Raw genomic sequence first — 27,655 nt, 5'->3', positions numbered from 1 at the left:
TTGGAATTCAATCAACCTGGTTGATGAAGAGGCTTTTTTATTATCCATAACAGCCCTGGAAAAGCATCAATAATGGTGGGGATAGGATGTCAAGAGGATGTTTCATGTACCATAAGGCCCTTTTCTAATGACACAAGAATCAAAAAGAGAAATGAAAGCATGCAGTCACAGAATGTACTATATTGTACTGTATTGTAGTGCTGTATATAAAATCTGACTGTTCCACCAAAGTAAGGTTTTGAGAGAAGTGTGAAGCTTCTATTGAAAACTAATCCAAGCATATTTGCAATGCATGAGCTGAAAGCAAAGAATAGCTTGTACAGTAATGATTTTTCAGAAAGAGGCTCCTATATCCCTGCCCGCAATTCACATTGCTATTCAGTTGAACAAAAACTAGTATTTTGTCATAAATACTATATGTTCTGTTTCTTTTCAGTAGTATTGTTTTCTCCAGATAAAAGAAAATGTTAGATAACATTAATAATGCATAACCTGCAACAATACTCTTTGCATTCAAGAGTCCTCTCCTCTAGGTGGTTAATCCTGTGTGCCTTGAGGACCGACTTTAAGGCCAGACATTAGCAATAGCTAATGCTCTACTACACACAATGCAAAATGGCCAAAATAATCATTACAAATACATGGTCTTGAGAACTTCTGATATAGCGCCATCATTTGGCCGTTTAGAAGCGGGCATATCAAATGGTTGAATATTATAGATGAAAACAAGCAGCTCGTTCACATCACAGAAGTAGAGGGGAAGCTTCAGGTGCAAACCTGGGATTCATTTTAATGTAAAAATCAATAAGAGTAACAGAGCTAAACCTAAAGAGGAAGTCAATTAGATTGAATTCTAGTAGGCGAGAGGGGGTGTTGTGGGAGGCAGCAGTAGCAGGGTAATAGCACTAGTATTCTCTTGAGAGGAAGGCAAAGTCAGTGTGTTCCAGCATGGCCAACCCATAATGAAGTGAGGCTTGAAACCCTATTCATGTGTGTAAACAGTGACATCAAAGCAGGCTCTTTCTCCGTTGATGAGAAACCTTTCTCTCTCTGTCAATCCATGTCACTGTGTTACCATAGATACAAGCCAATGTCCCTGCTACAAGCTACAACCTCCCGCACGTACTCATCTCCACTCTCCAGGTATCAGTTCTGATGTGGACGCACTGATAGTACATGACAACAAAGCACAGTGATGACATGACTGTGTGTCTGTCTATTAATGTTGTCTATCTGACACACTTCCTGCAGTGGCCATTATGAGGAGGGGAGGAGGGTGGAGTTTATCCTTTAATAACAAAGCCAACTCCTGCTGGCAAAATATCATCAAAGACCCCCTGAATTGACTGGAAGGTTTCCAAAATCTCTCTGGTAATTGTGACGGGCCTGACAGGTTATCTGTTGAGGGAGAGATAATTAAGAGAGCAGAACTGTCACTGGTGAAGGAGTCAGTAGTAGCTAATTCCAATCATCCGTGCCTGAATCGGAAAATCCATGCGGATCTGTCACTCACTGAAGCCCCCAGCTCGTATTGACAGGGACAGCATTTTTCAATAATACAAACCAGAACTACACCTTTGAGTTATCAACAACTCTCACACTTTATTTAGCATGCACAAAAAACATAGACACCAGAAAAATTTTATTCTGGGGGGGGGGGAAAGATAAGATTATGTTTAGGATTAAAGTTTATGGTTGACAGACTGTACTGTGCGAATACAAAGCTACTCATAAAAAACCAATACTAGGATTGTAATGAAAAGAAGGCCATGAAAACAGACAGTGAAGATCCCCCTCTACAATTCCACACATAATGGTGGAGAGAGTATCCTAGTAGCCGTACAGTGTCCTTCACATGAACATTATAGAGATTCATTATATGATTAGCTCTGCATGCCAAAATGTCCTTCAAGAACCTGCTAGAGGACAGCACATCCACAAAGGCCTGAGCTGTCTGATAATGAGCATGATGAATCTAGCCAGACACACCAAAGTGAGGAAGTGCTCGTTACCACAGGGATTACACATACATATTCTGAAAACAGACAAGGAACCACATGGAACTGCAGGAACCATTAAAAAGAAACAGTAGACATCAAGTCTGTATTTATTTGGTGGGGAACAGGCAGGCAAATATGTGTGGTTCTGCAGTTTAAGAATAACAGTCAGAGAAGAGGGGCATTAGCAGGCGGGGAACCCCTTTCATCCTCTGGGTCTGAGATAGAGAGGATCTGGGTGTGTGATTGTTCCACTATACATTGGTGACCAATGGGATCATGTCCCTCTGCTGGTGTTCACTCAGGCTGTCAGAGCCTCTTTGTGAATGGAGAGAGAGGAGAGGATGGATGAGTGTCATAGGGAAACCATGATGAACTTGTGAGGACACAACTATAAACCATTTATACTCTTCACATAAACCACTCTGACAGAACAAATATACGTGGAGGACCATATTTAAATCATGAACGTTTGTTTCAAACTTCATCAAAACTTTTGGTTTAATTGGCAAAGCTTTTATTCACTCTGAAACACAACAGAAGATATACTGAACACAACAGAAGATACACCCCTCTCAAAGCTCTCTCTAGATATGCAGAGTGGAATGTTCTAGCTTTCCTATGTAAATACTTGTATGAGTTACAGAGAGGCCTCACGGGGTTGTTGATGGCATCCATCTCACAAACACCCATTCTCCATCCATTTAACAACAAATCCTTTCTCCTCGATCAAAGCCACTATCATCAAACTTGCAGTTTGAGTTCACAGGGCCCATGAGTGAGAAGGATCTAGAAGATACTACAGCAGAGCCATGTTAATACCAACCTGGCCCTTCGTCCTCCTGTTAAACACATCTGACTGACATGGCTAGTGGAGCATGAAGCGGCTAATGATTTTGTTTATAATAGATGTGGCTCTTGGTAGCATGCTATATAAAAAAAGGGCATTTGGGATCTCCAGCGCCACTGAGCCTTGGTTGTTGCCTTGGTTGTTAATAATTGATAACCCCTTGCGTTTATTAGCTGGCCAGCTAGACCACAGAATATGGTAGTGGTTCATATTCATCATGGTTGCTATCATTGGCTTAATTGCTGGCATGTTTTAGGTGTAATTGATTTTGGAATGAGAGCATATCTATATTTAACTATAATAATAGTATTGGTATCTCTAAAGTGATGTCTGTATGATATGATGCATGTTAAATCAAATCTCCCGTAACCAGAGGGAGACTGAGTGCACATTCAGCAAAGGGCACAAGACCATATAAACCTTGAAGGTTGTCTTTAGCGACAGATAGCCTTCACACTGGCAATGCTTCAGGTGCTCATGGTTAAGCTTTACCTCAATGGTGGTTTAACCACAGATAGAACAATGAGTCAGATATTTCACCAGATGTATAAATGTGAAGCATCCGGTTGGAGTTTCCACTCACTATCAAATATGGTGATGAGAGGTGATGAGAGGTATCCCAGTGGCTGGCAGTGGGAGAGGATGGAGGATGGAGCGAGATGGATTTTGGCCGACATTCTGCAAATGTTCTCATCAATGAAACATAGTATCTGTAACAAACAGAGTGGACTGCATTTTGTAGATTTTACCCTTTGCCAAAGTTTCTAAAAATTGCGTTGTTTGAAGGAATACAAGTGCAAATTCAGTTATTGCACACATGCTCTTCACAGAGTAGGGGTTCCCTAACGGAAATATGCAAATAAATGCTAGAACGAGGCAATAGGATCTCAATAGCTCGTGCTTGGCTCTGCCCACCTCCTTGTTTGTTTTACCCACTATGATTAATTTGCTCCCATTGAAATCGACAGGCTCTGGTCTATCTTGGGTTAGTTATACAAATATTTGGTTTAACTGTCTGAGATCCTGCTGCTAATTATTCTCCTTAATCAATCCCATTACAAATGAGCGGAAGAGAATGCTCATATAACCTTGCAGGGTGCCAGCCCAATGGAAGCATGAACAGCAGCAAACTCTTAATGTAACAAGTGTTACATTTCATGTAATATAATTACACAAAATCTGAATAGTTCCAATGCCTGATATTAGTGTACATTCCTTTTGTTGTTGTAAGTGCTCTTTTTAATGTTGCACACTTCCTTCTCCTTCTGCTTTCCCCCTCATAAACATCCCCTGCCCCCTTTACCTCTTCCCTTTCTACTGTACCATGTGGAAGAGGTAGGTTACAATTAAATTGTCCCATGAAAATCATCATCAATCCTATATGTTAAAACAATTATATTTAGTTTATATGGTAACTTAAATTATGTTATAATGGCCTCCCACCAATATTTTGTGATGTGTAAGCATTTCAGTCATTTATTAATTGTTGATTTGTGAATGCTGTACATGCTAGCTAGTTACTGTACGTTTATGTCGTCATCAGACTAGCATGGCTATTCATGTCCCCTTTCGTTGTTCATTTGTACTTTACAGAGGAGTTAGTGCATAAGGGCAGCACAACATTTCGTTTATAGATGTTGTTCGTTTCTTTATCAGGTTTGTCATGTGTTTTTGTTTGGCAAGTTATGTTGACGATATTTACTGTCTACGGTTAGCTATGTACGCAAGTGCACGTCGTTACTGTAAGTAATGCCTGGCTGTCATTGAGAGAGTTGGCAAGCCTAGTCCTATAGGCTATACTGTAAATTATTCATTCATTTCATACTGAACATTGCACTATATTGCATCACTGTCAAATGAGATTTGTGTTATTCTTATAACTATTTCTACTAAGGAGTTGGTGCACAAGGGCAGCACAACATTTGATTTATGGATGTTGTTAGTTTCTTTATGAGAGAAAAGAAGATCAACACCAACCCTGATCCTATGGTTATATATAAGCTGATCAAAACACAACACAGAGGCAATCTACACCGGTCACACTCACACTTACAGCTTCTTCACACAGAGGGGAATTGACACAATTGAATTGCCTCTCAGAGGGATCTGATAAAGAACTTGATATTACTTCGTATTGCAGCCCCATGCCAATCACAGGCACAAACACACCTCCAGCATTGACAGAGGCATTTGAGCCATGCACAACTGTTCAAATTGCTCAATCTGCCGTTTGAGTGACGGATGACAGTGTGTCATGGCCTGGGTGTACAGTGGCAGCCTCCTCCCTTCTGCGATGGCATGTGCCACGCCGGTTTCAATTAAGCTTGAGCTTCCGAACAAAGGTGAGCTGTCCTCAGAGTCATCAGCATGCAGGCCGAGCCAGTGCAATTCACCTGTGATTCTCATTAATGCAGAAAAAGGGCTCCGCCAACCCCCTGCCAACTCCCTCCAACCTCCCGCCTTGCCGGGTACTGGCCGTCACATCCGGCTCTGAACCCCCACCACCGGCCCCCCACTGTCCCCCAACAGCCCTTTCTGTTATCTGCTGACACCATATGACCATACAAGTCTACAGGATAGCCTGTCTCAGGCAGTGGCTAATTGGGGAAAACAACCAGAACAAGCTATTAGGAGACAGCGTTATTATCTCCGCCTCAACCCCTAATATCCCATCTGTGCTGCCTGTGTCATTCATTACTTCCCTGTGTCCCACACAGTGTTACCCTACTACACCCAAGGTGGACAGCTGCCTCCAAGGAGCATAAAGACATCCTCACACTGCTTCACACACACGCACACTAATGTAGGACTACGTAGGCATTCATATGTGCATATACTATATTCCACCCAGAGGTACAGTATGAACAATATGGTGAATTTAACATAATTAAAAACTACTGCTTGTGCTTCTCCACACCACCTCCAAATATAAAATGTATGAAGCAATAATGGTTGATCTCTCAGGAACACACAATATGCACTCACCACAGGCACAGAGAGAGATTTGCACACCATCGCTCTGTTTAACAAACTGAAGCAGATGTATTCAGTGATATTACAGTGGTTTCTCCACAGTCTCCACACATGTTAGTGTGTTCCCTGGCGGTGAGAGGGCTTGCACATTTCCTTTCTGGAACGCAGCTGCCTTTCTGTTTCCAAGCCTCTTGAGCAGATCCCTGCTCCTGGCTACCTGTCCTGCCTGCCTGCCTGGCTGGCCCTCTTTAACAACCCTTCCCTGAGAATCAATTCAACTCAGTCCAGATTGAAGGTTGTTTGGCCCTAAATCACTAGCTTGGAGAGGTATCTATTGAAAGCTGCAACCATCAAACGTGTTTATTTAACCCTCATCAGCCATTGGACAGTGCCAAGAAAATGTGCATATTACAATATAATTTTTTACCTCAATTGCTCCACAGTAATTTTGAATATCTACAGTGCATTCGGAAAGTATTCAAACCCCTTGACTTTTTCCACATTTTTTTAACGTTACATCCTTATTCTAAAATGGATTAAATTAATTGTATTCCTCATCAATCTACACACAATACCCCATAATGACAAAACAAAAAACAGAAATACCTTATTTACATAAGTATTCAGACCCTTTGCTATGAGACTTGAAATTGAGCTCAGGTGCATTTGATTTCAATTGATCATCCTTGATATGTTTCTACAACTTGATTGGAGTCCACCTGTGGTAAATTCAATTGATTGGACATGATTTGGAAGGGCACACACATGTCTATATAAGGTCCCACAGTTGACAGTGCATCTCAGAGCAAAAACCAAGCCATGAGTTTGAAGGAATTGTCCGTAGAGCTCCGAGACAGGATTGTGTCGAGGCACAGATCTGGGGAAGTCTACCAAAACATTTCTGCAGCATTGAAGGTCCTCAAGAACATAGTGGCCTCCATCATTCTTAAATGGAAGAAGTATGGAACCACCAAGACTCTTCCTAGAGCTGGCCGCCTGACCAAACTGAGCAATCGGGGGAGAAGGGAGAGAAGGGCCTTGGTCAGGGAGGTGACCAAGAACCCGATGGTCACTCTGACAGAGCTCCAGAGTTCCTCTGTGGAGATGGGAGAAACTTCCTGAAGGACAACCATCTCTGCAGCACTCCACCAATCAGGCCTTTATGGTAGTGTGGCTAGACGGTGCCAAACCTCAGTAAAAGGCACATGACAGCCCGCTTGGAGTTTGCCAAAAGGCACCTAAAGGACAGACCATGAGAAACAAGATTCTCTGGTCTGATGAAACCAAGATTGAACTCTTTGGCCTGAATGCCAAGCGTCAAGTCTGGAAGAAACATGGCACCATCCCTATGGTGAAGCATGGTGGTGGCAGCATCATGCTGTGGGGATGTTTTTCAGCGGCAGGGACTGGGAGACTAGTCAGGGTCGAGGGAAAGATGAACAGAGCAAAGTACAGAGAGATCCTTGATGAAAACCTGCTCCAGAGCACTCAGGACCTCAGACTGGGGTGAAGGTTCACCTTCCAACAGGACAACAACCCTAAGCACACAGCAAAGACAATGCAGGAGTGGCTTCGGGACAAGTCTCTGAATGTCCTTGAGTGGCCCAGCCAGAGCCCGGACTTGAACCCGATCACACATCTCTGGAGAGACCTGAAAATAGCTGTGCAGCGACGCTCTCCATCCAACCTAAAGAGCTTGAGCGGATCTGCAGAGAAGAATGGGAGAAACTCCACAAATACAGGTGTGCCAAGCTTGTAGCGTCATACCCAAGAAGATTTGAGGCTGTAATCGCTGCCAAAGGTGCTTCAACAAAGTACTGACTAAAGGGTCTGAATACTTACAGAGGGGAAAACAAGTATTTAGTCAGCCACCAATTGTGCAAGTTCTCCCACTTAAAAAGATGAGAGCGGCCTGTAATTTTCATCATAGGTACACGTCAACTATGACAGACAAATTGAGAAAAAAATATCCAGAAAATCACATTGTAGGGTTTTTAATGAATTTATTTGCAAATTATGGTGGAAAAAAATATTTGGTCACCTACAAACAAGCAAGATTTCTGGCTCTCACACACCTGTAACTTCTTCTTTAAGAGGCTCCTCTGTCCTCCACTCGTTACCTGTATTAATGGCACCTGTTTGAACTTGTTATCAGTATAAAAGACACCTGTCCACAACCTCAAACAGTCACACTCCAAACTCCACTATGGCCAAGACCAAAGAGCTGTCAAAGGACACCAGAAACAAAATTGTAGACCTGCACCAGGCTGGGAAGACTGAATCTGCAATAGGTAAGCAGCTTGGTTTGAAGAAATCAACTGTGGGAGCAATTATTAGGAAATGGAAGACATACAAGACGACTGATAATCTCCCTCGATCTGGGGCTCCACGCAAGATCTCACCCCGTGGGGTCAAAATGATCACAAGAACGGTGAGCAAAAATCCCAGAACCACACGGGGGGACCTAGTGAATGACCTGCAGAGATCTGGGACCAAAGTAACAAAGCCTACCATCAGTAACACACTACGCCGCCAGGGACTCAAATCCTGCAGTGCCAGACGTGTCCCCCTGCTTAAGCCAGTACATGTCCAGGCCCATCTGAAGTTTGCTAGAGTGCAATTGGATGATCCAGAAGAGGATTGGGAGAATGTCATATGGTCAGATGAAACCAAAATAGAACTTTTTGGTAAAAACTCAACTCGTCGTGTTTGGAGGACAAAGAATGCTGAGTTGCATCCAAAGAACACCATACCTACTGTGAAGCATGGGGGTGGAAACATCATGCTTTGGGGCTGTTTTTCTGCAAAGGGACCAGGACGACTGATCCGTGTAAAGGAAAGAATGAATGGGGCCATGTATCGTGAGATTTTGAGTGAAAACCTCCTTCCATCAGCAAGGGCATTGAAGATGAAACGTGGCTGGGACTTTCAGCATGACAATGATCCCAAACACACCGCCCGGGCAACGAAGGAGTGGCTTCGTAAGAAGCATTTCAAGGTCCTGGAGTGGCCTAGCCAGTCTCCAGATCTCAACCCCATAGAAAATCTTTGGAGGGAGTTGAAATTCTGTGTTGCCCAGCGACAGCCCCAAAACATCACTGCTCTAGAGGAGATCTGCATGGAGGAATGGGCCAAAATACCAGCAACAGTGTGTGAAAACCTTGTGAAGACTTACAGAAAACGTTTGACCTGTGTCATTGCCAACAAAGGGTATATAACAAAGTATTGAGAAACTTTTGTTATTGACCAAATACTTATTTTCCACCATAATTTGCAAATAAATTCATAAAAAATCCTACAATGTGATTTTCTGGAATTTGTTTTCTCATTTTGTCTGTCATAGTTGACGTGTACCTATGATGAAAATTACAGGCCTCTCTCATCTTTTCAAGTGGGAGAACTTGCACAATTGGTGGCTGACTAAATAGTTTTTTTCCCCAAAACAATCGTATACATTCTCACCTATTTAAGTATTTCAATAAGCAGTTCTGTACACGGTATCCTCACTAAGATTACATGTCCTTTAAAAAAAATAAAAAATATGAACAGTACTCTCGTCACGTGGGATATTGCTCTCTATTTCTCCCCACACAAACGGAATTGTTTGCTACAAACATTACTTGATAACCTAACTATGCTATTGCTAGTCCCATCAAACATAGTACCTTATATCACGTAAAAGAACAAACGGCAGAGGTTGGTAATCATATTATGTAACAAGAAATGTTCCCTCTTTTTTTTCTCTTTCTTTGAAACACGAACATGTATTCACCACCTCTGTTAACTGGCTCCAATGAGTGCACGCCGCTCAAGTTATATATTGCTGTCGACCAAGTTTATTATTTTAGTTAATTAAGTTAAGCAATTTTCTCAAGTATCTTTTGCCATTTGTATATTTTTGTAAATACAACCCTGGATCCAGTCTTCTCCATCACCTACACTGGAAGTAAATACCAACATTCACAACTGTTGCTGCTCCACACCAAATAAATAGGCTGCCGGGTTAACACTGGGTTAACTGCTTTTGGACATACAAGGAGCATTATTCTATCATTCCATCAAACGTACCCATTATTCTATCTAATTTACCCTGAGATATTCTGATAATAATGTGTTCTATATTTGCACTATAGGCCTATACATAGTTTGTACCATAAATAGTTCTGCTTGAACAAAGATAATGTAAAATACTTTTGAAGGCATAAAGAAGTTATTTAAATTGGGTAGAGAAAAAACATTAAATATGCCTTTTCTGTTTTCAGAGACAGGAAACATCCACAATCAAGCCATCAATCACCTACTGTCTCAAACTCCTATGTTAACTCCCCATAGCCCAACGCCTGCCAATCCACATGGGTTTGTTCAATCAGAGGCTTGACAGATGAGAGAAAGAGAAACACCACACAAAAAAACAACTCTCATCTGCCAGCCACTCTGAGCTGCAGATTCAACTGTGGAACTGTCACTTGTTCATCCCACTCTCTGAGATCACTCACGCTATACAACCCACAGGGTGGCAACTGAGCACCCACAACACACTTAGAAGATACTTTTAAAATGCATCTACACTTCTACAAGGCTTCTACAATGCAAAGGTAGGCCTACCACATTTATGTTTATTTTACTATTTTAAAATGTGTGTTCTCAGTTCAGTGTTTTTGTATTGCTTGCATTTTGTGTGTTTCTGTGCTCTTGCACCTGCTTCTATGGATATATGGGCCATGTAATGGTGGGCCATACATTCTGTACGATCCTCTCTAATCCAGAGAAATCCCCTCTACTCCTCTGTTGATCAGAAGGAAGGCTGTTATTAATGGGGTCTGCAGAGTCAGCATGGACCATTGAAAGTTACCTTCGTCACATAATTAGAAATAAAACTTGGGAGTCTGCAAGATACAAGTGAGTGCTCTTCCCTAACTCGCTGTGGTTAATATCACTGCTCATGTTGATTCATTAATCAATCCATTGATCTATTCACTTGGAGGCCACCCTCAAGGCACCGTGCAAAAAGAGGCTTACATTAAAATCTCATCAAGTCCAACTCAAATCAGCAGCGCTAGTCGTGTGATAATAATGGCAAGACACTCAGTAAATACCCCATTCTAATTATTTACATATGGTCAATGAATCACCAATCTCCTAGTCTAAATAGTGGCCTGAGTTTTCCAGCCTTGCTGAGCAGAAATTCCAACGCAGTGCATGGGAGTGTGTGAGTCCTTCAGTTGGGTCCTCTGGCATTGTAGCACTGCCACACCAGACTGTCCGATCGATGCCTACAGGATACAGGCTTCTCCGATTTCAAACAGTGGTCAGCGTGTGGTCAGGTTCAATTGGGTAATCAATTGCCAATTTTACCCAGGCTCATAAGAAGCTGCAGAGAGCAGATAATCAACAATCTGTGATGAGATGGTGGGGAGAGACGAGGCGAGGCGAGGGAGGTTGCCTGTGACAGACTGCTTCCCCACTGCTGATGCTAATATATAAGAGGTACTCCAGAGGCCATGCATGACATCCCTTACCTCATCACCAGCCCAAATGTATGCAAATGTATGCATGTCACTGATTTATTGGGACCAAAGGCAGCAGTTGCCAGAAACAGGTAGAGTTTCTGTCACTTTTTTAACATTCAAAGTTAGACTGTAAAATAAGGCCCCCCTGCTTGAATTCCGCTTTCAGACTGACATATGGTTGTGTGTTGGTACGTCAGTCAGCGCATATGCTATATCATAGCTCAGGTACATGGCATTTCATCTCTCCTGACATAATTATGGTGCAACACATTCCCTATAGGTAACATTAATATGTACTATGCGTCCAGGGTGCCCAGGGTGTACATGAGACTTGATGTTGATGTGAAGTGCATCCCAGATCTCCATAGACCACAGAGGCACACCAGTGCTTGCTCAGTTACTGTAAGGCATCTTGTTAACAACAGTTACATTGTCACACAGCTGATGAGCTGCACAGACAGAGGAGGTCAACCTGTCTTGTTGGTATAATGGTCAGTACAACATAGCATGTTGATACATGTTGACATCAGCACAGAGCAAGGGGCACCAATCAAATGAGTTTGTTTCCAGGTTAACAGCCAGATAACACTGTGGTTGCTACTGACTGCAACCTCTTACATGGTATAATTCCCTGCAGTGTTTCACCATTTAACCATTGACCCTGCTCCTCAGGTACATGTATGGGCCAATAATGTGCAGGCTCAGACTATCTTCTGTGTAATGGCTCATGACACCAATAAATCTATTATATTGTGATATGACAGCAAGTACTTCTGATTTATGATAGGCCTAGTGTACACTGGGTCATATTATAAGCGACTAGGTTTTTTAACAGCTCCATAAGAATAGCATACTGTATATGGCATAATCCACAGCCGAGTACAATTCTACTGTCTGATGATCTTATACATCTAGATGGATATTTATTTATTAATTATTATTATTTATTTATTTTTTAGATGGAATTTTATTTAGTCTAAAGTTGACACATGATTTATTGTTGATTTAAGTGAAAAGGCCCTGCTGTTGATTATTTTTGAAAACTTGTGGAAATGTTTCAGTGATTTCAAAGAGCTAGGACATCCAAGAATGTCTGATTGGCTAAACATTTTGTTTGAACTGTATCTCCTCAATGTCATCATACAGCAGAAAGAAAAGCAGGTGTCGATCAGCAGTCAGTCTGTGTCTCATGTGAGAACATCAAAAATAACTGTTCTAATTAATTATTATTATTTATTTATTTTTTAGATGGAATTTTATTTAGTCTAAAGTTGACACATGATTTATTGTTGATTTAAGTGAAAAGGCCCTGCTGTTGATTATTTTTGAAAACTTGTGGAAATGTTTCAGTGATTTCAAAGAGCTAGGACATCCAAGAATGTCTGATTGGCTAAACATTTTGTTTGAACTGTATCTCCTCAATGTCATCATACAGCAGACAGAAAAGCAGGTGTCGATCAGCAGTCAGTCTGTGTCTCATGTGAGAACATCAAAAATAACTGTTCTCAAGTTCAGATAGATATATTTCCTCTTAAAGTGCTCTGGAGATTTCTAAATCATATGGCTTACGTAAAGTCTGTATAATCAGATCTATTTCTACAGGACTTATATAATACTGAATGATAAGAGTTTAACTCGGCACTGAATGACATGGATGTGAAGGTCATTGGCTGGTCCATTGGCAAATCATAGAGGTAATAACCGAGGCAAACTCCAAAACCGTTCAGGGCTAACTACAGTATTAAAACACATAAAAATGGTGTCAGAGAGCTGTTTTTCACTGTGTGTCTGGATTCAACCCAAGTACCTCAGCACTGCATCAGTATTCCCATCCACAAGGGATTTAGTTGCTATCAGTCAGTCGCTTCTTTGGAGGTATTTCTGAATGTGACCAGGATCCCTTGTGTGGGGGTCCACACCCTGCTTATAGACGTAGGCTATTACTGAGACATTACTATTACTGAGACATTACTATTACTGAGACATTACTATTACTGAGACATTACTATTACTGAGACATTACTATTACTGAGACATTACTATTACTGAGACATTACTATTACTGAGACATTACTATTACTGAGACATTACTATTACTGATACATTACTATTACTGAGACATTACTATTACTGAGACATTACTATTACTGAGACATTACTATTACTGAGACATTACTATTACTGAGACATTACTATTACTGAGACATTACTATTACTGAGACATTACTATTACTGAGACATTACGATTACTGAGTTAATTATCTATAAAGGTACAATTTAATCAGTCTAATAGGAACTTTGAATTTGAAATAGAATTGTGTCTTATCTTGAAAATTAAATAAGGCTTTTCTATAATTTCCATTGAAGATCATTCTGTATGTTTGATGAGTATTTACATTTGAGGTTGACAGAGGTGGCAAGGTGTAATAATGTGCACGACTGAGACTAGCTTGTCTTTAATTAGAGACAATGAAAGAAATGTACATATCTCACTCTTGATATAAAAGAGAGTTTGAAGTGTGTGTACTGTGGATCTGCACCTTGCATAATGGCTTCCTCATCACTTCCTATTCCAGAAGAGAGATTATTCCTCTGACCCAAAATGTACTGTATATCAAATCCCACAGTGACCCAAAAAGGTATAACAGTTTTATTTCTCCTTTCAAAATATGACTCACCAACGAGAACAGCCTCCACTGCTCCCAAAGAGGAGGTTCAAATGAGTTAACCAGGAAGTCACAGTGCAATGTCGATATTTTGAGAGGAAAACGGCATGATACACAAAATACAGTATATGACTGCTGCTTTCAAGATACTTCAATGCTAACAGTAAGGCAAATATACTCTCTTTCAGAGGTCTGTCACTTTAGGTATTTTGTCTTTTGCCTAATTTCTGTAACCAATAACCTCCGTAGCAATATACTTGACAGCGGAAATAAGTAATTTACCTTCAATTATCCCTTCCCATTTTCTGCAGGCTGTGCTCCAGTCACAATTGATGATCCCCCTCCTGCCACGGCAAACAGCCAACGCAGCACACATTACAGCAGGCTCCCACTCTGTCCAATGAACTTCTGAGGCAATGTTCATTTTTAATGGAGAATCGATCTGTGTAAATCAGAGGCAGATAGGGCCCTTTCTGGGATAATCTGATAAGAAAGCTTGGCGTTCCCAGTCCTATTTACAGCTGCGGCCTGCTGGAATTAGGTGGGCTGCTCTTTGGTTCCAAGGCTGTAGGGTAGAGAAGGAGTGATAAGGTGGGGTGTTGTTGGGAAAGAGAGGTGGAAGGGGTAATCGACAAATCTATTCCTACACTTGGCTTGGCTCGCTACCAGGGACGGAAGGATTTTAGATGGAATGGCCACTCAGAACAAAGGGCAACTTCATACCATGTGCATTTAATTTGTTAAGCAGACCAGTCAAATAAATCAACAGACATTGTTGCTTAGATGCTATGAAATGCTATCTGGAGTAATAAAAGTAATATATTTTCAGGTCAGACCAAAAGTACACTATCCACACTTCATTGTCTTATGCATGTGTATGTATTTTGTGTAATAGCCACATACATGAGTGGGAGTGCAAATGCTCCTTTGCTCTTAATTAAATGCAGGTTATAACTTGTTATTAGCACCCTGTATGTCTTCCAGTCTGATGTCGCAGTGACTAGATGGCAAATTAACCTTTTTACATCATGTTTATTGACTAATCACAAGCTCTCCTTGACATCTTTCCAATATCCTCAGTTAAAAGAAGTGTTCCATATCATTCCCCATATGAAGCTGAATTAGACCTTCCACACAGAGATGGGCTTCTCATGCCGGCTTTAACTACATTTCTCTTGATGAATGTCTCTGTGGCCTTCTAGATTCACTGACAGCTCATGTTTGCTGTCAGAGACAGGAAATACAACCTAATACAATGCATTTCACCATACCAAAAGCTGTCATTTCAATTGGACCTTTAGAAAACAACTAGCGTCTAGTGAGATGGACAAAACAACAACAAGAAAATAAAATGTTTTTGTCCAATTATGTATAGTTTTGGGGTGGATTTTCTGTAAAGGTCAACTTACTCAGATAAACAAAGCTAGCTCTGAAACCTTGTAGCCTGTCAACAAATGCACCATAAAGTATCAATGTAGGGAAGGAGAGAGAGGGGGGATGGACCACAAATAAGGTCAATGAGGATTGGACACCTTGAGGTGTCTGTCAGTGTAGGCTCAGATAATAGACTTAATGAAGACATAACATGCTAACCCCTTAGCCCAGTACATGGAGAATCATATAGCCAGCATTAGAATGAGGTGCTATCAACAACATTTGTGGTCAGCAAAACATATCCTAACAATGACTCCACATTCTTAAGAGGAATATCCTTCTCCTATTACTGTTTTATGGAAATATGAGTCATATACAATGTGTATATTACTATACTATTAGTAACCCACCATGCACACACACACACACACACACACACACACACACATACACACACACACACACACACACACACACACACACACACACACACACACACACACACACAAACACACACAAACACACACACTTTAAATAGGCCATTTATTGATGCAGTATTCATGATATGCCTCTGAGTAAGGGCATCTGCCTTGTGTACAATACAGGGCAAAGGATTAAAGAGAACTGGCATATATCAACGTTTCTATTGATGGCTGTCTTCCTTTTAATATTCATCCCGATACCAAATTGAATGCTTTCTCATTCCCATGAATAATTTACGTTCACACTCTAACAAAGAATGCATACATTCTCATTTCATATTTGTTTTCTTTCTCTGCTGAAGGCTAAAAACGACCTCCATTATTGCTGAGAGATTAACTGTCAACCCCAAATCAGCTGGGAAAACAGTATTTGATTCTACCATCCATCCGCCTTATTACGATAATATACAAATAAATATGCGATTGCTGTGCCGCTGGTACTTTAGCAAACTCATTCATTCCCAAATGCCACTTGACCACCCTGTGGATTCGCAGTGCAGCAATGAGGCTGGGGCAAGAGCCTGCCTGCCCACACACACTTGTTCACTCAAACTGCAGAGCGCTGTACCCTTATCCAACCAAACCTGTTCCGCAATACTAAAAGCCTGTCACTGTCACATATGGATCCATGAACACCTACGAGATGTTTGTGTGTGTGATTGTGTGTGTGATTGTGTGTGTGTGTGTGTGTGTATGTGTGATTGTGTGTGTGTGTGTGTGTGTGTGTGTGTTCATCTGATTGCAATGTGTGTCACAGCCATTCGGGTGGTGTGGCTGACACATGACACATTACTGTCAGGCTGAAGATGGACAGGTCACCGATTGGTCTGTCTGTGCTAGGTGACACATGCATGTGCTTGGACTTATCATGGGATGGGTCGGGGATGTATTCACTGCAGTGCAGCTCAGACTAGTGGAGTGCAGGGCTGGTTCAGAGTCGCCAACAGATAGAGGAGGGGATAACATCCTCACCTCAGCACTCATTACTGTAGAAATTACAGGTTATACATTTACATTTACATCATTTAGCAGACGCTCTTATCCAGAGTGACTTACAAATGTACAACATAAAATAAACAGGTTCACAGTCTCTCAATCACTATGTCACAGACCTTGCTGTTCATCAGATTTTACAAATAGGATAGTCATTATTAGTATTTCTATGACTACAATTTTGTCACACAATGAGGAAAACAATCTATTGTGTGTGTTGCCTGACCTAGCTGGCATATTATACTTTATGTCTGTAGGTCTATCAGACGTTTAACTGTGGAACATGTCCTTGCCATGGAGACATGCTGTTCTCCTGTCAAACAAAGTCCTGTCGATGTATAGTAATTTACTGTATGTCAGAAAGAAAAGTTGTGCATTTTTTGCAGATAAACTTGAAGTACCGTACACCGGTCAATAATGAGAGATGGCAGGGAATGTCTTTGTCGGTTGTTTACATTTGGTGCAAAACTCGGAATACTTACTTACCTACAATGTCATTTGTTTCTGCAATATAATAGTGACACTGACAGTGACAGTGAAGTGTTTTTCCATCAGGAACATCCTGTAACAGAGCCATGACCTTCAGACTATGTTATTTCACTGGAAGAGGAAATAAATGCTACAGGTCGGTGGGAAAGCAATATAGCCAAGAATCGTGAGTACTAATATGGCAGTTACGACAGAACAGTCACCTACACCAGCATCACCCACATGAAAAAATACTAGTATACTATGGTATAAATACTAAAGTATTCACTGTAATGTTTTTGCAGACTGTAGTATTTATAGTTTACTATAGTATAAATACTGTAGTAAAAAAACGGTAGTATACTGTAGTATTCACTGTAGTGTTTTTGCAAACTGTAGTATACTGTAGTATTTACTGTAGTGTTTTTGAGGACTGTAGTATTTACTGTAGTGTTTTTGCAGACATTACTGTGCTACAGAGGGTAGTGCGTACGGCCCAGTACATCACTGGGGCCAAGCTTCCTGCCATCCAGGACCTATATACTAGGCGGAGTCAGAGGAAGGCCCCAAAAATGGTCAAAGACTCCAGTCACTCAAGTCATAGACTGTTCTCTCTGCTACCGCATGGCAAGCGGTACCGGAGCGCCAAGTCTAGGTCCAAAAGGCTCCTTAACAGCTTCTACCCCCAAGCCATAAGACTGCTGAACAATGAATGAAATGGCCACCCAGACTATATACATTGACACCCCCCCCCTTTGTTTTTACACTGCTGCTAGTCGCTGTTTATTATCTATGCATAGTCACTTTACCCCTACCTACATGTACAAATTACCTCGACCAACCTGTACCCCCGCACATTGACTCGGTACCGGCTGTATATAGCCTTATTTTATGTGTTACTTTTTATCTTATTTCTTACTTTAGTTTATTTAGTAAATATTTTCTTAACTCTATTTCTTTAACTGCATTGTTGGTTAAGGGCTTGTAAGTAAGCATTTCATGGTAAGGTCTACAACTGTTGTATTGGTGCATGTGACAAATAACATTAGATTAGATTTGATTTACTATAGTGTTTTTGTTTTATTATCTTTGACATAGAAGTGGGGGCTTTCTCCTTGACCTGTAGGTAGGTAGGACTGGGGTCTGAAAGGATAAGTTCAGAGCTTCTGCTCTTTTTTATAACCTGTAGGGAACACAATATACTGTATGGTCTATGCTTGGCAGGTAGGTTTCTCACTTATGGGTGTCACAAATTGAGCTATGGGGAGGAGAATGGGCAGGTTATATGCAAATGAAAGAATGTAGTATTACTATAGTTTTTTTTTTTAAATGTAGTGTTTTTGCTGACATTACTACAGTGTTTTTTGGCAAACAATACTGTAGTATTTACTATAGTATTCTACAGTGTACTACAACATTCTATAGTAAGTACTACAGATGATCGAGGGATACTACAGTGTGTAGTAGTATTCTACAGTACAGTACAGCTTAATTATTTAGTAAGTACTGTAGTATTCTATAGTATTTTCTCACGAGGGCAGCATCAAGAGTATGTTGAGGTGGGATTATTGCTCTTAGTATTACTACTGTGTAGTATGACATGGTGGTAATGATGAAATATGGATGCTAATACAATCCAATCAACACCTGCACCCTCGTAGGCTCATGTTTGTTTATTGAAATCAATTCACCAATCCTGCTATAATCACATGCTTTATCCTGACCCTCTGGTTAAAGGAGACAATAGCTACTAATTCTCACAGAAACAGCAGCCCACGAGACAAACGTTTCTGTCATTATGTAGCTGTGTGCTCATAGAGCATGAATGATAGAAGATGCTCTAGAAGATGTTGAATATTGAATTGTGTTTCTCTGCCTCAGACTGTCCTGGCTGTAGGTCTACACTGAATTAGGGTACTTGGTCGCTAATGGAGGATACAACAAAGGCCTTCCCATTATGAGCCCTTCCTGCCATGCTCAATAGGACCCTGCAAGCCATTCAGTGATGATAAAACATTTATAAAGTGCAGCTTTGCTGTTATGAGGTCCTAATCGCAGAGCACCACTGTTTCAGTATGTCTCTTATCTTCTGCCCTTTCCTCTGGTGCCTCCACCATCATCACCCCCTGCCCCCACCCAACATTGTCTTTATGCTTTATTCATGTCCACTTTATCCACTTTATAGTGCATAGGAAGGGAAGAGGAGATCATGACCTTGCTGTTATTGGAGTTATAGATACATTTTTAAAAACATAGAGACCTATTGGTTGGGGATGGAGCAAAAGGCACTAAGGTGTGATTTCAGTCTCTTATCTCTGGGCTTAAAGTCCATTATGCCAGGTTTTGTGTCTGTTTGTACACTCACCGCTGAAAAGGATGATTGCACTCCAGGGCTTGCCAATAGGGAGTGGAGGAATGTGATCAAAGCACCATTTATTCACATACATATTTCATCGAGGTGCACTAGTGGAAGCAATGCAAGTGCATCAAATTATAAGCAAGCTACAGTACAAGAAAAATGATTGGTTGTTGGCTAGAAGTGTGCCTAATTGCATACAAACAACAAATCTTTAGATTGTCTGCATTTTGTGCAAATCTTCGTGCATTTTAATAATAATTTATTATGCTGCCTATCTATTCAACCACAAAGGTTCTATGAGCAGGTGTGTGTGTTTGTTTAATGTTAAATGTGTGCTTTCGCTACATGTAAAGAGCCCTAGAAAATAAACGTGTCACTCCACCATGTTCTTTTTTCCTGCAGTAATTGCAGGGCAAAGGCAAAGCCCCTATCAGACATATCATTGAGAGTGTTGGGCTATGTAGGTCTCTGCAAAGGAGGTGCTGCTGTACACCCGCACACCATGTCTGTTTGCTTTGTCCCAGGAAGCTACAATCAGCAGGAGGTATCCCGCTGTCTTTACAGACGCTTCCTCCTCCTCAGCAGTAATGGCAGCCTTCGAACCCTCTCACCTCCTCCCCTTTTTCTCTCCATATGCAGCATTTTGTTGTGTTACAGCCTGAATTAAAAATGGATAAAATAAAATAAAAATGTCACTGGCCTACACACAATACCCTATCATGTCAAAGTGGAATTACGTTTTTAGAAAAATGTCAGCTGAAATGTCTTGAGTATTCAACCCCTTTGTTACGGCAAGTTCAGGACTAAACATTTGCTTAATAAGTCACATAATAAGTTGCATGGACTTACTCTGTGTGCAATAATAGTGTTTAACATGATTTTTGAATGACTACCTCATCTCTGTACCCACACATACAATTCTATGTAAGGTCCCAGTGAATTTCAAACACAGATTCAACCACAAAGACCAGTGAGGTTTTCCAATGCCTCACAAAGATGGGCACCCATTGGTAGATGGGGAAAAAATATATAAAGCAGACATTGAATATCCCTTTGAGCATGGTGAAGTTATTAATTACACTTTGGATGGTGTATCAATACAGCCAGTCACTACAAAGATACAGGCGTTCTAAAACTAAAACTGCAAAAAAAAAAGTAACTTTATGTATGGTATACATTTACATTTTAGTCATTTAGCAGATGCTCTTATCTCCATACTGGGCCCCCGTGGGAATCAAACCCACAACCCTGGCGTTGCAAGCACCATGCTCTACCAACTGAGCTACACGGGACTATCCATAACATACAAAGCATTATGTTTGGAGCAAATCCAACAAAACACATCACTTATTACCACTCTTTATATTTTCAAGCATGGTGGTGGCTTCATCAAGTTATGGGTATGCTTGTCATCGGCAAGGACTAGGGTGTTTTTTTGGGGGGGGGGATAAAAAGAAATGGAACAGAGCTACATAAGCACAGGCAAAATCCTAGAGGAAACCTGGTTCAGTCTGCTTTCCAACACTCCGACACTGGGAGACACATTCAGCTTTTACCAGGACAATAACCTAAAACACAAGGCCAAATATACACTGGAGTTGCTTACCAAGAAAACATTGAATGTTCCTGAGTGACCTAATTACAGTTTTGACTTAAATTGGCTTGAAAATCTATGGCGAGACTTGAAAATGGCTGTCTAGCAATGATCAACAACCAACCCAGAATGTTTTACAGAATAATGTGCAAATATTGTACAATCCAGGTGTGCAAAGCTCTTAGAGACTTACCCAGAAATATTCACCGCTGTAATCACTGCCAAAGGTGATTCGAACATGTATAAACTCAGGGGTGTGAATACTTATATAAATTAGATCTATTTAATACATTTTGAATTTAAGCTGTAACACAACAAAATGTGGAAGAAGTCGAGTATGAATACCTTCTGAAAGCACTGTATAATTTACTGTACAAAGCACAGACTAAGCAATGACTGTTTGTCAGGATTATGGTTAACCCTCTAGTCTAGAGCATGGCATGGAGAAAGAAAAAAGAGGGAGTGAGAGGGAGGGATTGAGAGCGAGGGCCGAGGGAGATACGCTGTACATATATAGACAGATGAGAGTGATATGAGAGTGATAGAGAAGATAGGTAGAGGGTAGAAAATACAGAGAGAATGGCAGATCCAACATTAACATATCACAGAGGGAATTTTGTACACATGACCATAAATAACCTGGTCTGAATTATTTAATTTCCCATGGTTTTGCTGTTTTTATACTTTCTGTTGGCTGTGAAGCAAGACTATCAGATGCTTTAATAGTATAATTTTCCTTTTGCTCACATAAAAGTGTGAAAATGCTGAACTGAGGGATACATTTACACAGAAATGTCATCTCTAATGGCTTAAAGTGAACATCGGGAGGTGTAATGTACCAGAGAAAACAGCTGAGGAGAAATACTGCATGTTAAAGAATGCATTTTATGTGACACTATATACAAATGAGCTATTTTCTATGCTGAATCTGAAACAGCATTTTTGTAATTTGCAGTGGTGGAAAAAGTATCCAATAGTCATATTTGAGTAAAAGTAAAGATACCTTAATAGAAAATGTCTCAAGTAAAAGTGAAAGTCACCCAGTAAAATACTACTTGAGTAAAAGTCTAAAAGTATCTGGTTTTAAATGTACTTAATACAGTGGTGGAAAAAGTACTAAATTGTCATACTTGAGTAAAAGTAAAAGTAAATGCTATATATCAAATTCCTTATATTAAGCAAACCAGAGGGCACAATTTACGGACAGCCAGTGGCACACTCCAACACTCAGACATTATTTACAAATGCAGTGTTTGTGTTTAGTGAGTCCGCCAGATTAGAGGCAGTAGGGATGACAACGCATTATATTGATAGGCACGTGAATTGGACCATATTGCTGTCCTGCCTGAGCATTCGAAATGTAACTTTTGGGTATCAGGGAAAATGTATGGGAGTAAAAAGTACATATTTTCTTTAGGAATGTAGTGGAGTAAAAGTATAAGTTTGTCAAAAATAGAAATAGTAAAGTACAGATACCCCAAAAAACTACTAAAGTCGTATTTTAAAGTTTTTTTTACATAAGTACTTTACATCACTGGTCATTTGAATAATGGAGGCCAAAGGATAAAGAGAGAGATATAAAATGAGATAAAGGCAGGGATAGAGCGAGAGAGAGAGAGAGAGAGCGAGAGAGAGAGAGAGAGCGAGAGAGAGAGAGAGAGAGAGAGAGAGAGAGAGTGTGAGAGAGAGAGGGAGAGGGAGAGATGGGAGACAGACACCTCAGGGGAGGAGAGCTGTAGTGTGAAATTAAAGATTAGAGTTCGACATTGCCCCAAACAATAAGCATTTTCAATATTTAAAGGCCCTATGGGAGAAATGCTGAACAACAAATTAATTAGCCCCAAACTCTCCCTAACACAGCGGCCGCAGGAGAAATACAATGTCCAAGAGCAGGTGCTTGTTAGTCTATGTGTCAAAGAATTAGAACAAGAATCATCTCTCACTGGGTATGTCGAACAGCATGTACAGCAAGTTCTGTTTTTATAATTGTCCTTTTAGTCTCCAACATTTGTATCAACAAGTACAAAATAATTGCAACATGCACATCATTAACTGATTAAAGGATAGTTTAAATCTAATATAAATCTTTTAAAATTAAAGGCATCAAGTCTTTTGGACCTCGGTGCTTGTAAAATCAATGTGTTGATGGGATGCTGTTGGATTCCAGTGCATTCAGTCCTCAGGCTTGTTGTGGTTTATTGTGGAGTGCTGGTGTAGGCCATTTAGCAGAGGCAAGGAGAGGACAGGCTATCATTCCCAGAGACCTCTGGGGGAAGGACCCTTTGGGGGGAAGCAGCAACCTGGATCAATCAAGCAGCAACCCTCAACCTGGATCAATCAGAACAGCACCATGGTCTTCAATAGTTGTACAGAACAGCAAGACTAGCAACAGGAAGAAGCAGATTTATTACTGTTTCTAGCGTTTTCTGGAATTTACCAAACCATTCTAGCGTTTTCTGGAATTTACCAAACCATTATTGTGTAACGGTCATATTGCAGTTAAGTGTACATAACCTGCCCTAGTAACAGAGACTACTTGTTAACACAGTAAATTGCGGCATTGAGGCTACAGTGTACAGTTACACTAGTTGCTTGCTTCTGTGTGACACTGGTGGTCATTCACAGACAAGATTTGTCATTTAACTTTTATGTGTGGCATAAACACAACCAGTCACAATGTTTTAATCTGATTAGGCTGCTTCAAAAGTCTCCTGTAGGCTACCTGCGCACCTTCGTCCAAAATATAATTCCAGCATCCAAACTCTGCAGAGGCCATTTGATGAATAGAAATGGAAAGAGACATCTGTTACAGAACAACAAAAAGTGTAATGACATTCGGAGATTGTCAAGCCAAGCCTGGGTATGCCTACAAGGTATGGAGGGATGTAGGCCTATTTTCTGTTTGTCAAGATTGACATAGTCTATTTAATTGTGGTGTTGAAAACACAAACCATGATGTTGAAGCGCCCAAAGTCGGTATGCTTTGCTTATTGGTTGTGTGGTGCATTGGCACATAAATCTGTTGGTGGAAAATTCATTGCGTATATTTTCTATAATTATAAATATAGCATAAACATTTTGAAAATCCAAATTCTACCTGGCTGATCATTGTCTGCAGCTGGCTCTGATCGTAGTGTAATGAAACAGGAAGTGAGAGTTAGCTCGTCCGTGGTGGTCGGCGAGCCCTCAACTTTCTGGCCCGTAGACATGTGTGGCTTCGACTGTGCAAGTGTCAAAGTCGATATCCACGTTTATAAACACAGGGTCACTACAGTTATTGTTTTTTGTGGTCGTAAACATTATTTTGAGGTAATTCTATGAGTATGAGGGGGGAGGGTGTGCAATTTAGGGAAGGTTAATGTGAAAATAATTGTATCATTGGGGTGGTGGGTGCATTTTGCTTTCATGACACCTCGAGATGAACCCTATTTTAAATATTGATGTCACAAATGTATCATTTGTACAGTTCTTTATTAAAAATGTCATTATTTGTTACATTTGACTGTGTAAAACCTAGCAGTACTACTTATTTATCTGAGAGTGAGTCAGATATATAGCATTTTGCAAAAGAAAACATGATTATTTGATAGATTTTAAACAAATACATGTCTGTCATTAAACAAGCCCATGCCATGATTATATAGTGAAAAAACACACCAATCTCTTTAAACAATAAAAGCTAATTTACCAACATTTCTGAAAATGGATATATAGCGTTTTGGAATGAAACTCTTCAAATGGTCTTAAACTGCAGGATATGTGATCCCTCTCAATTCTTAATGGAGATTGTGTGCGGAAAAGCATTCTTTATTTATCTCGGGATCTTGAACTTACGTTAGGACACAGTGGCAATGGGCTTGGCACCTAAGGTATTAGCATTTAAATGTAGTGTTTAAAGTATTTGTAGTGGCACCTGGCCCCTCTATGCACTTAGTCAATCAATCTTAGTTTATTATCATGCCCTTTGCAATGACTTGCTTCAGAGAAAAAGTAAATTGTGAAAATGTGGAGAAAACAAAAAGGAAAGTACCACAAGGCATAAAGATGAACTCACTGCTACTCCTACTACCAATATTATGCCTCCGAGTTCCTGATCGCACTGAAGTCAATTCATGAACAACTCAATATATTGTGTTCTTACGTAGTCAGTCTTTACTGCAACACCTTTGTTGTTTCATTCAAAGCATTTGTTATCTCTTACCATCTGCAGCGCTATTGACCTTGATTCGGTTTCTCCACTCTTATGCAATTGATTTAATAGGGGTTCAACAGTTTTTGACTGTTAACGCAAAACATGCGGGCAACTGCAATTTATAGTGCATATTCATTCAGAAACAGAATGCATAGAATGGAGGCTAGCAGTGTCATTCTAAAGGACACCATTGATCATGAGGATGACGTGACGTTGAAGTGCCATTGATATGACAGCAGACAGAGCTGCTCCATGTCCCATCAGGCGACTCACACCATGGAGATATATACAAGCCAGATAAACATTGATTTGTATGTGACAGTAACATACTCTTGCTCTCTATCCCCAGGCCCCTGTCAATATAAGATGTTTAGGCTATTTTCTAGCACACCTAATCTGCAGTCTGTAAGCAAAATGATGTCAATGAAAAGTACATGTTGTCACGATCGTCGACAGATGAAGCGGACCTAGGCGCAGCGTGATATGCGTACATTCTTTTATTTCAGTACACAACACAAACCAAAACAACAAAACAAACGATATGTGAAGTCCTGGGTTGAACACAAACCTTCCGGAACAAGATCCCACAATAAACAGTGCCAAACAGGCTGCCTAAGTATGGTCCCCAATCAGAGACAACAAGCTACAGCTGCCTCTGATTGGGAACCACCCTGGCCAACATATAAAATAAACGATCTAGAACACAACATAGAAACTATAACAAAGAAAATCCACACCCTGGCTCAACATTAAAGAGTCCCCAGCGCCAGGGCGTGACACATGTTGTAGGGAAAATGTAAAGCAACCCCCTGCAGAGGTCATATCGACAAACTGCATAGAAAAGTGCTGTGGGTGTGAATTTCTATTTTTCTTTCTAGCAATTGGGGTTATTGTTTTTAAATTACTAAATGTTCAACGCCATATATTTTTTAATCTGTATTTCCTTCCGTGTTTATGTTATCACTTTGGTTGTACTCAAGGCATTAGAAGGAACAATCATTGAGGAACAATGGCAATGATCTCACAGAGCAGCATGCAGTATTTGCTTCGGTAGGAGACACTGTGGATTCATCCTATGCTCCTGGCAGGGTTGTTTGTCCATATTTGAAAGCTCTGAGCGGTGCTGTGTTACTCTGAATCTCATCAGGCAGGCTCACGCTGTGACCTGGGACTCCCGCACCTCAGAGTGTGGAAACAAGGAGGACAATATAGAGAGGTCCTGTAGCAGGTCAGCCTGTGAATTGTCATCAAAAGGTAGGAAAGAAATGGTTTGAAGATCTAGACTCACACCAGAAAAGGCCACCTCCATGCGGTTCCCTGTGCAAAACATTGCTCTTTCTCTTGCTTTGAGGTACAGTATGAGCTGAGAGATAGCACAAGACAACACAGGGATTTGTATTCCCAGGAATAGAGCCCCCTCTCCCAGAAAGTAATTAATTCGCTGCAATTTGGAAAGTTTTGAATTAGATGAACAGACTGTTCATTAAAATGTTATTTTTGTTTTGTGGATGCCTTCAAATGCAGTACATTACTGAAATAATTAACAACGAGGCCCCATGGATTCTCAGGGTAAAATGTGCGTCCATGACAGCATAGCATTGAATGAATTGATAAATTCCCCATATACAATCTGCAGGGACGCTCCCCCAGTTTTTCACTCTCTCTGAAACACTGTGAGTGACGTCCATTTACTAGAGCAAGCAGATCATCTTTGCACCTATTCATCTGAGAGAAAGATGACAGATTCTGAAGATGAAATCTAAGGTGATGAAACAATAATCTGCAGTATGGGCCCTGTGTAGCTCAGTTGGTAGAGCGTGGTGCTTGCAACGCCAGGGTTGTGGGTTTGATTCCCACGGGGGGCCAGCATCTGCTAAATTACTAAAATGTAAATAATCTAAAACCATGTCCTAAAAGCTTGTTACAGGGGTTGGTGGGTTTCGACTACTCGAATCCTAAGAATGGGACTATTTCTCTCCATGTAAATGTTTTTTTCCTTTAGATTCACAGTCTTGTGTCTGGTCTTCATGAGCATGGTTAAGTGAGAGAGATTCTGAAAGCCAGACTGAGTCAGGTTTGAGATGCTTGGAGCCACGAGAAGTGTTAATGCCTCACTGACACATTGTTCTATTCCACAGGTTATTTATCAACCTGTGTCCCCAGACAAAGAAGCTGCTGTGAGTCTGTATATTATTGC

Source organism: Coregonus lavaretus (assembly GCF_964263955.1).
Source record: "Coregonus lavaretus genome assembly, chromosome: 4".
Classification (NCBI taxonomy): domain Eukaryota; kingdom Metazoa; phylum Chordata; class Actinopteri; order Salmoniformes; family Salmonidae; genus Coregonus; species Coregonus lavaretus.
The sequence above is the reverse complement of the archived record's forward strand: the minus strand, read 5'-3'. Positions refer to the sequence as shown.